The following is a 12,989-nucleotide window of genomic DNA, read 5'->3' as shown; positions in this document are numbered from 1 at the left end:
AGAATCCACAAATAGCCCTTCACAAGCTTTATGGTAGCTTTTATTACTAATATAAAAACATTTCTTTGTGGACATGAATTGTAGTTATTTGGGCTTTAAACAAATTGTAATACTTTAAAATCAATGAATGGCATGCCATAATGATAAATGAAAGTAATAAGTTCCCTAAGATTAGCTTAACTCATCTTGAAATGGAAATAGGTAATAGTAGTGGGAGCGGGAGGTGAGCTCTTGGTGGTAAACCTCAAGGACGGTAAATAACCATCTGGACCTGCTGATTTATCTTCTTCCTGAAAACCTCAATCAGATTACTGGAGGAAAAGTTACAAAAGTGCTTTTTGAAATGCATCAGAACGGATAATTGAGCCATAAATGTACCCTAAATTCAGGTGCAGGGTTTCACTCAATTTTATTATTATACGGATTAAGGTGGGCAGCTCCCACCTGGGCGCTACCTTCATCAAAAAGTGAACAAGGGTGACAAAAACAAGGGCGGTGATAACATTACCAGCACTGTGCTAATCAAATGCCCACAACTAGTTGAGAACAACGGTGCTAACTAAAAAGCCGCTTTAATTCTGAAATGGAAGGTCCTGAGACACCGAGCGCCATCTAGCAAGCAAAGTTAGAATCAAAGTCAAGCGCAGAGCACAGAGCGACTAGGGAATTGGGAGGTAAAGATGCATTCGCTGCGACTTAACCACTAGCCCAGTCTCACCTGAGCCCAGCGCTACCTGCAGGTTTCTGCTCTTTGCCCCACAAACCAGCTCAAACAGACTTGACTACTGAGGTGAGACAGACCCTTTCTGCCTCAGGCTAAGGCTAAAGGACAGCTCCTCACAGGCTTGCTTATTGTCTTTAATTAGAACAAGCGGCCTTTCCGTTCCCCCCATCCCCACCTCCAAAACCAGCGCAGCATCCAACTAATTCTGCACCTTCCTCTCCAGATGGGCACAAAGAGCAGTGCCTGAAAGGCTCACCTTGGGCTGACATGACTCCCAGGGCTTCAGCACACAGGAAAGCACATCGCTGGGAAATCCTAGCAGGATTTGAGAAGTCATTCTGAGTTTACAAGGCTGCCCAGACGTCTCCTGACACACAATTCAAGCCATCTCTGAGTGGCATAAGACACAGATTTCCTTAACAAGCCACGACTGGTCATGGAAACTGAATGCAACCTTCAAAATATAAATAACATAACTTTATTCTTCTCTAGGCAACCGGGTCTTTGATATTTCCTTTGGCTGAAGAAAAGTCAAAGGTAGCCAAGATGCTGCCAAATATCCCTGTTAGTTTGTAGCTTGAGGGGGAAAACAGCACTTTCCCCATCTTTTAGGTTTGAATGATGTTACCTAATTATATGAATATTCTGTGGAACTTGGCTAACAAAACACAGCTTCTGAGATTGTGATATGAAGAAAGTAAAGAACGGTTTGCTGGTTTCTGTATAGGCAAGAATCCCATATTTTTCTTTTAAACTAGTTGATCTGAATGCAAAAGGCTAAGGGGTTCATCTCATGTCTGCTTTCTAAAGTACTTCTGTTGATTCTTTCTGGAATTTCATTTTAAGATCGGTGGTGGGGGAACCCGTGTATGTACATGTTAGCCTTAAACTACGCCTAATCTCCTGCTATTGAATATTGTCTTTATAATAACTCATCGATTCACATTGTTCTTAGACTACGGAGCCAGAGCTTGGCTTTTCTATTGTTCTGTCCCCTGCTCCAACCCCACACATACAAATTTTCCCAATTAAGTGTTTTGTGAAAATAAACCAACCAACCAAACAAACAAACAAAAACCTTAGAAAAATGAATATTAAAATATTCCAGTTGATTTTTAACTGCTACTCCAGTCTCAGGTTAGCTTCTCAGTGAAAAAAGGCAAGACATAATAGATATGAAATAACAATTCTCTTTATTTTCTACTCTGCTATTTACTGTGCAAAACAATCACAATGAGAATCAAGGAAGTGTTAGATCAGAATATGCTCAACGTGCTCAGTAAAACATCTCCACAGGTTATAGTGTTAGAGGAAGAAAAATCCCACAAAGATCATAACCCACCCAACAAACCTAAGCCAATAAGGAGCTTAAGCTACAATTTACAAAACATCTAAAACATTTCTATGAAACCTCCTCGTCTCCTTATGCCTGAAAACATATGTCAAGATCTGAAGATAGAAACTGTAGACACAATTCACACTGCCTCTTCTTCCCCTCTTCCTCTCTGAAGTTCAGAGACATTCCCAGGCCAGTCTTGCCTTGGATCACAATAAAAATTTAACTTTTTTTGTTATTGGTGTCTGATTAAATAGCACATTTCTCCCATCAAGGTCTTCTTAAACACGGAACCTTCTCCTAGACAGGGTACCCAGCTGTTTAATTTAACATTGATTTATTGCTTTTAAAAGTAAATTTACACACATGCCAGCAGCGCTCCGTTTTGTTTCCCCAGACTCTGAGATTTATTTTCTACTTAGCGCTTGTCTGACAAAACAATGTCCTTTAACTTTATTACACATCGATGAGGAAATCTGTCTTATTTTTGTTCAGATTTATTGCTGTGTTGCTTGTGGGGACTTTTGTGATCCAGAAAGGCTGAGGTCCGAAAATAAATAGAAAATTAAATAGAGCTGATCACAAAATAATAGTCAAAACCTAGAATATGGCCCAGCATATTCCAACCTGCTGAGGGGTGAGGTGGGGTGGAGGATGAAGCTCCCTTCGTAAGCACAGTTACTCAAGAAGGAAAATATTACTTTAATGGGCAAATAGCATTTGAAAGTTAAGTAGCCAAACCTGGGTTCTGTAAGGTCTCCAAGTTCTTGGTTAAAATGTATTTGGAACTAGAGGGCAGGGAGGTGCATCTGCATGATCCCCAGCCCATGGCTGCCTTACCTCCATGCAGGACTCCCAATTATCACATGTTTGTGATGACTGAGCCCAAGGGAATTAAGATGGACTTTGAAGCAGCTTTTACGGTACACTTCATCTACATTTGGGTTTTCTTTAGTTCTCATTAAAAGGGCCACTTTCTTCTTTTCATTGATATACTGTCTTTGTGTCCTTCATTTCACACTCTTTTAAAAAGTTCTCTCATCAGATCAAGTGCAAAAAGGAGGGATGACATAATAACCATCATAATCATGATAACAACAACAAACAACTGGTACTGTGGGTTTAAATCTTTTTTTAAAAGAAGGTTTTCTCCTCTATAAGGCATGCATGGTCCTCCAACACTACTTTTTTCTTAAACCTGAGGTTGAGAATGGAGATAATAAACGTGTTTCTAAGGTTAAGTTATAAATCCAGGCAGGCTTTAAAAATCGGCGCGTGTGTGATGAGCTCTACTCGCCCAACCTGATTTCTCAGAGGCATCTGACACCTTAGAGGTGTTCAAAAAAGGACACACTCTTTTCTAGTAAGAAGTAAATCTGTGATAGGTTTTGTTATTGGGGTGAGGGGAAACTTTCTTTCCCTAACAAACATATCATCTTTAACTAAAGACCTCTGTCCGAGAGCTTGACTTATCCACTCTGGTCAGTGAGTCCACAAAAACATGTTAAAATGTTTTCAATAATTTTTACCAACTCAAGAAGATTTTTTCAAAGTTTAATGCATCATTCTTTCTCCTGAAATACACCAAGACACGTTGGCACACGCACTTCCTACCTTAAAAAGAAAGAAAGAAAAAAGAAAGGAAAGAAAAGAAGAGAAAAAAGAGAGATGTCTGTCTTTAAAGGGAGGGGAGGGGGAGTGACTTCGAAACCTTGAAAATTCTCCTGTGCTTATGCGGAGCTTCTCCCCACCCGCCCCTCCCCGTTTGCTCTTTGAAAAGGAGTCCTGTCACTCAGAAAGGAGCTACTTCTTCCACCTCCTTCCCATCCACCCCCAGGCCGGTCCCCCCTCAGCCTCGCAGCCTGGCCCCGGCCCACCCCGCGGCCCTCCCCGCGCACACAGTTTCTTCCGAGTGCTTTTCAAGCAAGAGCTGGAGAGATGAGACGTGCGGCTTCTCCAACGCGGAGCCAGACAAGTACTTCTCATCCGGGCGGCGCGCGGCCCGGCGCAGCCAGCGCGAGGCCCGCAGCGCTTTTTATGTCGGGAAGCTACCCGGCACCCCCGGGTCAGCCGCCCCTCCCAGCGGGGGCTCGCGACGCGGCGCCCGGGCCTGTCACGTGCCCGCGCCCCGCGCCCCACGGAGCCCTTTGTTCGGCCTTGGTGCCCACGCGCGGCCGCGGCGGCTGGGCGGTGCCGCGGGAGGGATGCTCCGGGATGACCGCCGGGCTGGCCCGGCTCGGCCTCAGCTCGCTGGGACGGGCCCGAAACACCTTGAGCGGACGCCCCAAACGCTGGGCAAATCGAGATTCCCGGCACTTTGGGGGAAACGGACCTGGGCCACCCCCCATGTTTCAAACCCAACGCACAAAGGGGGGTGAAGGGCCCAGGGAGGGCGCACTCCTCATAGGAGTGTAACCACTGCGCCGACTTCCCTCCTCCTTTCCATTCCGCCTCACCAGTTTCTCGTCTTTTTTTCTCTTCTCTTACCCTTTGCCACGCTCAGAGGCTCAGTGGGTGGGAGGAGTGTGTGTGTGTAAATGTATTTGTGTGTGTGTGTGCGGTTAGGTGGAAATTTCATAAGAATATGCTCGACACTTATAAACTTGCCAGGATGGGGGGAGCATGCTCTCGAGTAAAGGCAGTGGAGGGAGAGTTTATGCGACTTATTTGGGAGGAAATAGGGGGTCAGATTTGGTCTAAGTGGAACATCTGCAAAACATTCAAGCAGCTTATTCAACAAAGAATCTAGCCATTTATTGTAGAAATAATAAAAAGCCACTAATGATTATGGTTCCCACCCCTTCCCCCAAAAGGCCAAATCCTAATGAAATAATTCAAAGGTAGGCCTCATTTCCTAATAGTGGAATTAAACAACAACAAAAAAGAGCCCAACTAAACTTTCCAGCTCTGCCTTCTTAAGGGCCTGGGAACCTTGCTGAGAAATTAGGTAAATAAAAGGCGAGTTGGAATTTCTGTTGAGCTCAGGCCGCAGTGCCCCGACTTGCACGTAGTTCTGCCTTGATACACAATTCAATTACAGTAAATTCCTCTTTAAATAATACAATTTGGAAGACTCTTAAGGATTCGAAGATGTCTGGGGTTAAGTAGCTTTTAAACCGTCAGTTTTTAAATGGCTTGTGCAATGAATACGCTACCTTTAAATCCTAAAGCCATTATAAATATGCTATACATCTGGGTGCCAGTTTATCTCTCCATATTTCTTTTTAAAATGAGGAAAACATTCATAAAAAGCTACTTGGCACACTTTATTTTAGGAAAGCAGATGTTAATTTTTTCACGTATCATTTTATGACCAACTACATGTGTAACGTTGGAAAGCATCCAGAACGCCTCTATTATTTGCTAAATGACTGTTAGTTGAGGCATATTATCCTCAGCCTAACCATGGTATAGGTTATATCAATAAAGTAAACATCTGTGATTTTTTTTTTAACCAGGGGATGGGGGGTATAAAGAGTTACTATAAACGAGGGAGGGAGAAAAAAAAAGAGTTCGGGTAGGAAGCGCACACCTGCGTTGCAGCAAAGAGAATATTTATATTGTTCGATGCAAAACAAAGTCCCTCAGTCGGGCACTCGGGGATATTTACATGACGCGAGATAAAGTTGAAAGCCTTTCCCGGCGTGCCAAATGGGATTCTCCCTGTGGCCTTCTGCGTGGCAAGATAACAGGTACTGAGCGCTCCTGGCGGCGTCAGGCATCCGCCCGCCTCACCCCCTCCCCCGCCAGCCGGCCCCAGGCCCAGCCCGAGTTGAGCCGGGCGCTCGGGCTCTAGGAATTCCCAGGCACTGCGGAAATTTCAGCGGGGTTCCCAGCCTAGAAATCTGCTCAGGAAGCGTCCTCATTTGCCCTGCGTCGCTCGAGGACGCCGGCGCCCAGGCTAAGCCAGTGGCGTGATAATTAATGGAATACAATATTTATGGTCGGATGTATTGACTCTGAAGCGAGCGCGCCGTGTAGACAGTCCGTGGGGGTCTGACAAACAGGGGGTGAGTGAACAAACATAATGACCCGAGTACTTATGTCTATCCGGTTTACTCACTTAAACCCGAGGTATGTAACATCATGATAAATATTAATATCCACCTAGACAGCCCCGCCGTCCTCCTAAGCTCTCCCTTCCTGAGCGCTGCCCTTTACAAAAAGGCCAGAGACGAGGTTTTTAACATAAAATGCTGCAAATATGAAAAATAGGTCACCAATAAAATTGGTCTCAGCGTGGAGCGTAATTGCAACAAAGTGCCGCCGAGTGAAATCGAGGAGCAAGCTGGCTGAGGCCGCACAGTCGCGAACCATCTGGTGTGTATTAAAAGTGGTGCTGTAAATATTGCTGAGAGCTAATGCATTATCGGCTTCTATAAGTGCACAGGGCCTGTAAGCTTTCCATATGTTAGAATATGCAGATCGAGGGAGAGCAGAGAAAGGTGTCCTATCGATCACCGGCTTCTAGAGCATTGTTTTGCCCACTGTTTGTGGAATTTTGGCCCCAAACTGCAGAATATTCATTCCCGTTCTCTCCTCCCCACCCCTGTCCCTTTCCCCTCTTCCCCTCGGTTTGCTTTCTCTCTTTTTCTCTAGCTCTTTCTCCCAGCTCCCTCCTTCCATCCCCTCCTCCTCTCTCCCTTCTCTCCAAGGGGATAGGACAGGCATTGCTGACGTCACTTCACATCAGTAAAAGAGAGTAACTGTTTCAGAGAGAGGGAGAAAAAATTCATCTGTTTTTCATCAGTGCTAAAGTTTTGCCTTTTTAATAGAAATGAGCTGCCCAGCCTGAGGAGTCCTTCTGTTTTGAAGCTTTTGGGGGGTGGTAGAAGAGATTGCGAGGTGTTCTTCATCTCATGAGCTGAATCATCCTGTAAGCGATTCTAATGCCAGAATCAGCTCAAATAGATGAAACTAATTAAAATAAGATGCAAAGATGATGTCTTCTAGAGAAGATTTCACATCCACACCTACTAGGCAACTTTTGCCAAGGGGGGTGGAAGGCTTCTGGCTCCCTGACACTTCTGCTTGGAGTCCTGGAACTTCTTCCCTTCCCTCTGGTTCCTCTCTTCATAATTCCACCCCCCACATACCCAAACCGCCACACACAGCACAGCTAATAATTTCCCTGCTGTCACATTACTTTTCTAGGGAAAACAGTTAAGAGTCCTCCTTTTCCTGATGATACCCTGCATTCAAGAATTTACTATAACTACCCCCTCATCTCCTCTGAGCATCCCCCCCTCCCATATTCCTCACTACAAGTTGTTACTCAAATCCTGTGCAAAGAAATTTCCCTACATTGTCCCACAGATCATTTTCTCTTTCCCAAAGTTGTCCTTCTCACTTTCATTCTTCCTATTCCATGTCATCCTTCCCTTCCCCGTTCTCTCCACCACTCCCTCTTGTGCACACACAGTACAAACCTCCAGCACTTCCAGTGTGGATAAACCTGCTGGTCATGACAACACAAGTTCAATCAGCAAATAAATAAAACTCTTACTTTTTTTTTTTTTTGGCTGCCGGCTGCATTCCCCCTCTGGCCGTTGCCTCCTTTAATTATAGGAGCTATATTTCTTCCCTGGGAGACACTCGAGGGGATTTTTAGTTGGAAACTCCTTTCTGCTGAGTTATTTAGGAGCCAGGACCAGTGAGTGAGTGGCCCGTACTCAGAGGCTTTGAGTTAAGTGCAGATTGAGACATATCGAGTTCCCTCTAAAAGGATCATTTCATGTGGGAGGTTGGACACAAAGTTTGCACTCGTGACTGGCATTCCAGTGAGAGACATGCATATTTTAAAACAACAAAGCAAGCTAGAAAGAAGGCTTAGGGGAGGGGGAAAAACTTGGAAAGAAGTTACTAAGTGACAAACATCTGTCAACATGGGATAATTTGTACACTCCAATGTAAAACTATCTGCCTCGTTTGATGGCGATCAAGGCACAGGATCTAGGAGAGCAAAGTGGATACATATTTATCCCTGTGAGATATGGTGAAAAGACATTTTCCCCCAGATAGGTGTAAGGTGATTAAAACTGCATGAATGAATATTATTTTTAAATGTTTCTTAGAATAGTGGAGGTCTCTAAAACTGCTTATTTCTGATGGTTAATACAAAACTAGAGCCTTTAATTTTGAAAGTTGTAGTTTATTTAAACAACAGAGTGATAAAGTAATAAGCAGGGCATTTATTATAGAAAATAAAAGGAATTTTATCGTAACAAAAAACAAAAGCCAGGCAAAGAAAGAAGAGAAACAAAAAGCTCAAACAACCCCTGGTTGCTATATTCTAGAAATCCTTAACTAAAAGTACCGGCTTTACATGTGTATGTGAGCCAAACATATAAACATCCACCTCTCTGCGTGTCAACAAGGAGAAAAGGCAAAATATTTTCAGAGGATTTTCTGTCTCATTTAAGCTTGGAGTTTCAACAAGCATATTACACTTTGAGGGAGAAAAGCAAAAAAAGTTTCTTTTTTTAGGAGGGAAGTTTTTAAAAGCAGAGTAAAAGATCAGGCGAGATCCTAGCACGTCCTTTTTTTTTTTTTTTTTTTTTTTTTTTTATACCCAGAATCTCCAACAACCACATGGAAGTTCAGGCTTCAGCTTCCACCGAGAAATCTTTTTCTCCTCCAGATCTGAAGACAAAAGGAGAGGAGGCCTGGTGGTGAGCGGGATATCTCTGTTAGTTGTCAGTGCAGGTCCATGGGTTAGGAATGCTAATGAGCCTCTTGGCCAGCTGAAGACTCGGTTCTCTCTCGTACACCCTGACGTTCACACACACTCAGGCTCATGCATGCCGACTGACAAGCACACAGACAGAGGCTTGCGCATGACCCTGTCTCTCTCCTTTTTCCTCTGAGCCCAGAGATCGATCGCTGACCCCACCGTTGGGCCAACGCTTTATTTATCTGGCTGCGCAATGATATTTTCAGCCTTAAGCGTTATATACAGCAAATGTCTTCCTAAATCAACACAATAGGATAGCTTGCGGAGACCAGCCTGGTCTCTCTTAAAGAAATCCCTCGCTCTCTCTCTTTTTTCCCTCCCCTCCCTTACAGACACCCCTTCTCCTTTCCATCTTTACAACTGGGGCTATTTTATACGTTGGACTGGGGGGGATTTGATCTCTTTCTATCAGCTTGGTTGGAGGAGGCCTTAGCAGACTAGGAGATGGATAGACACATTATCCACCCATCACTGTGACCTCCATCAGGGGTTCCCTTGTCAGCCCGATCCAACCGCCTAGACCTACTCTATTCACATGATCCGAATTTCTCAAAATTGAGGTGGAAGAGAAGGCGAGGGGTGGCCAATCGAGTGTGCAACCTTGCACCGTGTTAATTGTTTTCTTTCCTCTCAATTACATTCATAAACCTATTTTCTGCATTGCACGTTATTTCTTTGTGCTTCAAAATTGAAACCACGTGCAGCCTTCTCCCCTCAGCGCACACAATAAATGCGCTGCCCCCTCCCCCAACCCATCACACAACTATTTACATCTTGGTTACTCACTCTGCGCTCCGGCCCAGGAGAAGAGATTGGCCCCGCGGGACTAGGTGAGGCTTTGTGAAAGCATCTCTCAAATCCGTATCTCGCCCCCCCAACTCGGGGAGAGGCTCCAGAGCTCCCCTCCCGGCCTCCTCCCACCCCCCAACCTCGCACAGGTGGTTGTGGCTTACTTTGGGAGAGCTAGCAGGGAGGACATCTAGGGAGAAAGGCAGCTTCAGCAGTATCCGGCCGGGCCCGCCCGCTGCCCGCCCCACACCCTGGCCTGCCGGCCGCCGGGGGTCAGCGGTGGCGGCGAGCTCGTCTCCACCGGCCCCTGGTCCACGCGCCCTGGGCGCAGCGAAAACCTCGTAGGGAGCGGCCGCTCCCCTGGGAGCCTTCCAGACCCAGGTTCTCGCAGGCAAAGAAGTCGCACCATAAATAAATAAATAAAGTCCAAAGCGGGGGGAGGGAGAGCTGGAAAATGGATTCGCTGACAAGGAGAGATAATAAATGAGAGGCGCTTTCAGATAGATATCTCAGACGTGAAATTGCGCCCAGCTGGTTGTGTAAGCAAACAAATAGTTTCATGTTAGGAACTCTCAACTTGTGGCTTGATGAATAGAACACGACAGAGGTAAATGGGTCTTTAACTCATTTAGGAATACAACTCTTTGGCTTTCCAAGTAAAAGGCCCAGTGACGCCACGAATCCTGAGCAGGCCCTCTAACAAGAGTTTTATTAGTTCCCACTTGTATTTCCCTGAATCCCCTCCCCGCGCTCCTTCACGGTTTCCCATTGCAGAGACATTCAGGTGATTTGTTCTGAGGAATCGAGGAGCTTACGAGGTGATTCTGCCCCTGTAGGAGATGCAAGGACTGCCTACGAGCGGAGGAGGAGAAGGAGGATTTTTTAAAAATAAACTTTTGCACACTCCAAGCAGACGGGCTCAGGTAGGCTTGGGTGTAGGGGCCTCCATATCCCCAGCGCCCCTGAGCGCAAAGTTGGGCGGAGGGGCTTCCAAGAGCGGACGGAGACCCTTTGCGGCTGCCAGAGACCAAGAGCCTGAACCGACCGAGGTGCAGAGTTCCGGAAGCCGAAAGTGGTTCTGGTGGCCGGGAGGGAGGCCGATCCCTATCCCCGGGCTTCCGCCAGGCCTGGCCGCAGGTTGGGATGTGCATGTCGGGGCAAAGGTCATATTTTAAGTCCTTTGCGCCAGTCCTTGTCCCTCCGCGGCAGATGAGGCGCCGCTATAGTCCCTAGAAATTGCCGGAGGAGAGCAAGTCCCAAGACAGCCTTTTTTGATGCTTTCAGCAAATTTTGTGGCTAAAGTAGTTTAGACCGACTTCAAAGCCCCTAAAATTCTCAACGTTTGACTTTCATACGTCACAGGTAATTTCCAGAGGGAAGTCACCTTGTGTGGGACACTCTCCAACTGTTAACATGGGTTTTCTCTGACCCTGGGGTGGGGGTGGGGGTCTGTCGGTTCTACCCCGCCCAGTTCGCCCAGCCCCACTCTCCTGAGTCCTCCAGCGGACTTTCTGGGCTACACCTGCCTGCGGCCTCACACCTGGGTTCCAGGGCTCCCCCTGGCGCTTGGCTCTAAGGTGGCTCACTGCTCAGGGGCCTCTGGGCAGCCACCCAGGTAGAGGAGACTCCCACCTGCTCCATGTGGCCTTCTGCCCAGCGGCTCCAAGGGTCTGAGGTGGCACAGGATCCTGAGGGGGCACCCGGCCTCTAGTGGGCTGTTGCTCCACACTGCGAGGGGCCCCCGGGCCGCTCGGCCCTTAGCTCCCCCGCCACGGACACTGGTCACCCCGGCCAAGGAGATTTTAGATGGCCGGGAGCGGAGACGATGCTTCCTGTTTGTCGGAAGCCTCACCCAGTGGCTTAGATGCCTGTCTCAGTTCGTAAACCTTCCCTTAGCCCGAGCAGATTCATGGGGCCCAACTGCGCGCTCTGAGAATGGAAAGCCTCGGGTTGCGGGTTGCGGACAGCCTGTCCTGCTCTGCAGGGGCGTCCACATGGCCCCTGAGTCCCTGGGAAGGCTCCATCTCTCTGGCTGAGACACACAGAGAGCTCTGAAGATGACTGTCTCTCTGTGTTTAATGCAGGCGGGGACTACCCCAGCCACCAAGGAGACAGCGGAGGAGAAACCCACCGCCTGCAGATCCCAGAAATGGCCTCTGAGCACCTCTTGCTCGTCCCCAGGGCCTCCTGGTTCCTAGACCAAACCTGGGAGGGAGTCTGTGAGGCCACAGGAAGGCCTGCTTTTCTTCCTATGCTGTGCTGGTCACCCCCACCCCACCCTCAGCTTAGGCCCAGGCTTAGAAAGGTCACTGGGATTTCCCAGGCTGTAGGCCGTTGAGCAAGAGCCAAGTTAGCACTGTCAGCTCTGAACCCTGGAACAAGTGCTTCCTACACCCTGGGCCTCGGCTTCCTGGCCAATCCCACTTTGGGTGCCTTACGCTTGGGCCTCCATATTGAAATTAATTGAAAAATACGTTTCTGACCTACGAAAATGTTTATCTGTTTTCATCAGAGGGATCACACTGTAATGAATATATTTACATCTCATTTCAAGAAAGGTAGGAAAGATCGGTGAGTGCTTGGAGGCAGCTCGGCTCCCCTCAGCAGCCCCGCGCAGCAGCCCAGCCCACCCTAACTCCCCCACTCCCAGGAAGGCTCCCTGAGACTTCCTGGGGGGCGGTCAGTGGTTAAATACGAGTTCTTCCCACGCTCCTCCTGCCTTGGGTGCCTGCAAAGAAGTCAGCCTAGACCCAAAACCATTGCCCCTGGGTGTGGTGCTAAGGATGAGGCTCTGGGCCGGGTGGGACCTGCTGGAAGGGAGGAGGGCCCCAGGGGCTCCACACCCCAAATACCCTATCCGTCTAGCTGCCCTAGGGCTCGGGCCGGTCCCCAGGCGCACCTGCAGGGGCTTCTTCACAGAAAGCGGTGGCATTGCCAGGCTGCTCTGCCCCCAGAATTTTAAAACCTTAGGTGGATTGGAGCTTGTTCATGCATTTTTAAAGGGGTGAGGCCACCTGGAGACTTCTAGACAGCAAGTTGAGAGGAAAACTTTGCCACTGACTTCAGAAAGTAAAGCTCCTGCCTCATCCGTGCCTGTTTGGGGCTGGGGGAGAAAGTGAGGGAAGAGGTGAAGAGGTGTTATTTTAGAAGACCTGGCTTTATTAATATGTTAAGAAAAAGCTCCCTTGGCAATATGTGTTCTCACAGTGCCAACTTGGATCCTATAAAACATTCATGCTCCGAAAGCTGTTCCAGAGAGCAGACCCACACACACCCCAAAGGGGAGGCCTCAGCAGGAGGTTGCTGCCCTGAAAGGGCCACTAAGACTCACACACCGCTTCTGGAAAGAATCTGCTCCAGCCCAGCTGCTGGACTCCCAGGTTCCAGGTCCACACTCCTAAGCGCCA

The 12,989-nt window shown here is 47.6% G+C and overlaps 1 protein-coding gene across 1 annotated transcript in view; it reads left to right on the top strand.

The window, feature by feature from the left end:
* Positions 1-12,989, top strand: part of ARB2A (ARB2 cotranscriptional regulator A) — a 436,918-nt gene that overhangs the window by 422,562 nt on the left and 1,367 nt on the right. The gene's annotated exons all lie outside the window — the stretch shown is intronic.

Source organism: Mesoplodon densirostris, chromosome 3 (genome assembly GCF_025265405.1).
Source record: "Mesoplodon densirostris isolate mMesDen1 chromosome 3, mMesDen1 primary haplotype, whole genome shotgun sequence".
Classification (NCBI taxonomy): Eukaryota; Metazoa; Chordata; class Mammalia; order Artiodactyla; family Ziphiidae; genus Mesoplodon; species Mesoplodon densirostris.
The sequence above is the reverse complement of the archived record's forward strand: the minus strand, read 5'-3'. Positions and strand labels throughout refer to the sequence as shown.